We start from the raw sequence: 5,522 nt of genomic DNA on the forward strand, positions 1-5,522 counted from the left end.
TTCCCTCTCAATACACTCAATAATGAATCCCGATCCGTGGAGGTGGATGGCAGAGTCCCTATGGTCGATGGCGCCTGGGAGGAGGTAGAGCGGCAGGACGGGTTCTGTCATGCTGGGTGGAGCAGCGGCTGGAACGGGTCACCGACGTGAGAGGGTGGGGTCATTTCGTTTGGCCAAGGTGAGCGGATATCTAGCTGGTGGTGAATTTTTCAGGATGGTGTGAAGCTAGTCCGGCTTGCTGTGCTGAAATTATTCCTACATTTGATATACATTGTGTACAAGTGTCAGTTAATTCATTCACAACCCATTCACGATTCTTGTTTTTGATTGACTACGCCGTACTCCCTCCGTTCCAAATTACTCATCGCTGAAATGGATGCATCTAGAACTAAAATACATCTAGATACATCCATACGTGAGACAAGTAATTCGGAACGGAGGGAGTACTATAGAAATACTCCTATGATATGATTCTTATGCAGCTTCCCTTTTCTAACAGAAATATTCCTACGGACTACATCACCCTTACTTTTTTTTGAACGAACCAGCTGGGGCTAGCATATATTGATTTCAATAGCAGGGAGCAGGCGGAAAAAACACAAGGTGGTGTTTGATCTGTCGATCAAGGATTAAAAAAGAAGATGGAAAAGATCAGGCCAAAAAGAAACTAGCCGTTGCTAGATCGCAGTAGGTTGCACTCTCATGGAGGGTCCCAGAAAGGGTGCTCGAGGTGTGTTGCTCCTGCTTGGCGCCACAATTCAAGAGTCCTTGTGATGCTTGACATTGTTTCAGTCATGCTTGCACTCTTTTGCCGAAAAGTGCATTCGTTTCTCTGATGCCAAATGTCCCCTATTACCAGAACGATCATTGTCTTGACTCCTTTTTTTACTCGGCTCTCGCCCCATTTACCATCTCAGTGATGATGTCCGTCGCTTTGTTCTTCTGTTGCCAGTTCGATGGGTGCATCGAGCTGCATCCATGCCTTTGCGCAGTTCTTTCCCAGATTGCTGAGGAGAATGGGCACTGCTAGAAAAGATGTTGAGAGGTCTCGAGGCTTCTGATACATAGTTGGAAAAAATACTCGTTTGGCCAGCCTCGTCTTTGGAGACGGTCATTGCACCATAGCCTGTTTTTGAGCAGCAGCCAGACTGTAAATTTGAGCCTTGCCGGTGCCCAGACTTGCCAAAGCATTTTTCTGAAGTTTGTCTTGAGCATCCCTTGGAACTGGCAGTTGTATGCCGAGATGGTGGAGAAGGATCCTGAGGCCGTGTGTTTCCATTTGATTGTGTCTTGCTCTTGATCACTTAGGCTTATGTTCTTGGAGAGGAGCCATCTGCTTAGTCGGATCACCTCCGGCCATAGCTGCTGTGTTTAGCCGTGGGCTAGATCTGCAATCCAGGTGTCGTCGTGGAGTGCCTCTTGGACGGTTCTGTTCTTCCTCCTCGAGTGCTTGTGCAGGTCAGGGAACTCCATTTTTAGCATGCATGCACCAGTCCAGGGGCTGTCCTAGAAACTAGTCGTTTTCCCATCCCCTAGTGTCACCGTGGTTGAGGCATTGAAAAGCTCTCTGTCTCCTTGATCGCAGGGCAGCTGCATGCCCACCTAGGGCCTGTTTGGTGTGAGCCAGGTGAGCCACAGCCATCGGAGCCTGAATGCGCGGCTGAATCGCTGTAGATTGGCGATGCCAAGGCCGCCGTTGATGATCGGAGTGCAAACCTCTGGCCAGCTCACTTTGCATTTGCCGCCACTGATCTTCTCGTCTTGTGCCCAGAGGAAACGTCTTTTGATCTTGTCTATCTCAACTAGCAGCTTCTTTGGCACCTTCAGTACCGTCGGGGCAAAGGTGGGTAGCGTGGACAGAACACTTCTAACGAGCACTCGTCGTCCCGCAATGGTTAGCAGACGTCCCTTCCATCCTGCCAGGCGAGCTCTGATCCGGTCGAGGATGAATTGTAAGTGTACTATGCGAAGCCTGGAGAGGGTCACTAGGAGCCCAAGGTATCGTAGGGGGAACTGAGCTTGTTGCCCACCAAAATTCTGGAGCACCTGCTGTAGGTTAATTTGCTCGCATCTAATTGCAGCAACCGATGATTTCTGCAGGTTTACTTTCAGTCCTGACGCCAGCCCAAAATCGTGGATGATGCTCATCAAGGTGTCAATCTCCTCTTTCACTGGGTTGGCAAAAATGATGGCGTCGTCTGTGTATAGACTTATGCACAGCGTGAGATCTCTTCTCGGGATCGGGTCGAGCTGGCCAAGCTCCGTGGCACGCTGGAGCAGCCTGTGAAGCGGATCTATGGCGATGATGAAGAGTAGCGGGGACAGGGGGTCGCCCTGTCTAAGTCCCCAACAAAGCCAAATTTTCTTTCCCGCCGCACCATTAAGTAGGAAGGAGGAGGTCGATGTCTTGAGTAGCATGGTTATCTAGTCACGCCAACGAGCTGGGAAACCTAGGGCTTGGAGGAGCTGCAGTAGGTATTCCCACGAAACATTGTCGAAGGCCTTTGCTATGTCGAGTTTGAGCAGGAGCGCCGGTGTTTTTCTACGGTGTAGGGATCTGACTGCATTTTGGACGTAGAGATAGCTGTCATGTGTGCTCTTTTTGTCTAGGAAGGAAGATTGTGCCGGCGAGATGATGGTGTCGATGATGTTTGACAGCCGCATGGAGAGGACTTTGGTGATCAGTTTTGCAATGGAGTGAACTAAGCTCATTGGCCTAAAATCAGAGACTGATTCTGCGCCATCTTTCTTCGGGATCAGAACTACCATTGCAGAGTTGAGAGCGTCGAGTCCATCGCTGGCGATGTAGTAGAATTGGTGGAAAGCTCTCAAGACGTCTTGCTTGATTGTTTGCCAGCAGCTATGGAAGAAAGTGCCAATGAATCCATCCGGGCCCGGAGCTTTTTCTGTCGGAGAGGCCTTGATCGCCTCCCACACTTCTTCCTCGGAGAAGGGGTTGTCGAGGCCTCCACCTCGAACAGAGGGCAGCTGCAGTTGACTCCAGTTGATGGCCCTATGGCAGTCCCCCTTGGAGCCGAGGATGGAGTTGAAATGCTCGAAAATGACTGCTTCCTTGTCCTCATGAGATGTGACGATGCCGTTGCCAGTCCTCAGGCTGTGGATGAAGTTCTTCTGCGTCGCGCTCGCATCTTTGCATGGAAGAACTTGGTTCCCGCGTCTCCCAGCTTGATCCAGGTCAGCCTGGAAGCTTGACGCTTGCGCGCGCGCTCTTCCGCCGCGAGGCCGAGTAGTCTTTGCTTGAGTAGTCGTCAAAGATTAAATTCCAGCGTGGAGAGGTTGCGAGACTCTTGGGCAATGTCTAAACGCAGGATGATCTCGCTTGCTATGTGGAATTGGAGCTTGGCGTCGCTAAAGAAGGAGGAACTCCAGATTTTTAAATCCTTGGCTGTGCACGCCATCTTGATTTCTAGCCGCTTGAAAGCACAGGCGCTTTGCACTGGCCGGCTCCAAGTGTGGGCGACCGTCTCCTGGAAGCGCGGGAAGAGCGGCCAAAAGCTCTCAAATTTGAATTTTGCGCGGCGTCGAGGGGCGGCAGCGTCGGCCAGGAGAAGCGGGCAGGGATCCAACATTGCTGTAGATGCTGCCATCAGCACGCTTGAGGGGAAAAGATCATCCCAACTACTAGTGCAGAAAAACTTGTCGATGCTGACGAGAGTCAGGTTCTCGCGCTCGTTGCTCCAGGTATATCGGCGGTTCTTGCATTTGATTTCTTTTAGGCCGGCGCTGTCAATGGCTTGTCTGAACATGCCCATGAGCCTACGGTTGAGGTGGTGGTTGTTTTTGTCCCTCGCCTCGTAGATGAGGTTAAAATCCCCGTTGATCAGCCATGGATCAGAAGGAGGAGGGCACCCTAGCTAACTCGTCGAGGAAATCAGCTTTTCTACTGTCTTCAGTTGGTTCGTAGACAGTCGTTAGCCAGAAGCTCGAGGATTGTTGGAGGAGCGTCACCTTTGCAGTGATCGCGAATTCGCCTACAGCGTGAGAGGCGATGGTGGCCAGGTCTCTGCTCCAGAAAATGGTTGCGCCACCGCGGGAGCCGATTGCGGGGAGGACTATGCATTCAGTAAGGGCAGTGCCCCCAATTTCTCTGACGATGGTTGGGGTCGAAATGTCGATCTTGGTTTCCTACAAGCACAGGGTCGCTACTTTGCTGGCGGTGACTACCTCGCAGATTGCCGCTCGTTTTGCCGGCTGGTTGAGGCCGCGGACATTCCACGACATGATCGGGCACAGGCTTTCACTCATTTGGAAACAGGGTTGCTCCGGCGGTTGACAGAAAACTAAATGGCCTCAGGCCCATTACAGGCACAACCAAGCTAGCAGGGGCTCGCCGGTGTCCACCAATAGCCCCCAAACTACACCGGCGAGAAACGGTCCACTCGAATGAAACACAGCACGGGAAAACTAACTCCAACCAGCTACACGCCGGCCCCCACCAGAGACTATGTTCTAGGAGAGCTAACATATCTATAAAGGAAATATGCCCTAGAGACAATAATAAAGTTATTATTTATTTCCTCATATCATGATAAATGTTTATTATTCATGCTAGAATTGTATTAACCGGAAACATGATACACGTGTGAATACATAGACAAACATAAAGTCACTAGTATGCCTCTACTTGACTAGCTCATTAATCAAAGATGGTTATGTTTCCTAACCATATACATGTGTTGTCATTTGATTAATGGGATCACATCATTAGGAGAATGATGTGATTGACATGACCCATTCCGTTAGCCTAGCACTTGATCGTTTAGTATGTTGCTATTGCTTTCTTCATGACTTATACAAAGTTCCTGCAACTATGAGATTGTGCAACTCACGTTTAGCGGAAGAACACTTTGTGTGCTACCAAACGTCACAACGTAACTGGGTGATTATAAAGGTGCTCTACAGGTGTTTCCGAAGGTACATGTTGGGTTGGCATAATTCGAGATTAGGTTTTGTCACTCCGATTGTCGGAGAGGTATCTTTGGGCCCTCTCGGTAATACTCATCACCTAAGCCTTGCAAGCATTGTAACTAATGAGTTAGTTATAAGATGATGTGTTACAGAACGAGTAAAGAGACTTGCCGGTAACGAGATTGAACTAGGTATTGGATACCGACAATCAAATCTCGGGCAAGTAACATACCGATGACAAAGGGAACAACGTATGTTGTTGTGCGGTTTGACCGATAAAGATCTTCATAGAATGTGTAGGAACCAATATGGGTATCCAGGTTCCGCTATTGGTTATTGACCGAGAATAGTTCTAGGTCATGTCTACATAGTTCTCGAACCCGTAGGGTCCGCACGCTTAACGTTACGATGACAGTTTTATTATGAGTTTACAAGTTTTGATGTACCGAAGTTTGTTCGGAGTCCCGGATGTGATCACGGACATGACGAGGAGTCTCAAAATGGTCGAGACATAAAGATTGATATATTGGATGACTATATTCGGACACCGGAAGTGTTCCGGGTGATTTCGGAGAAAACCGGAGTGCCGGAGG

This window comes from Triticum aestivum, chromosome 5B (genome assembly GCF_018294505.1).
Source record: "Triticum aestivum cultivar Chinese Spring chromosome 5B, IWGSC CS RefSeq v2.1, whole genome shotgun sequence".
NCBI lineage: Eukaryota > Viridiplantae > Streptophyta > Magnoliopsida > Poales > Poaceae > Triticum > Triticum aestivum.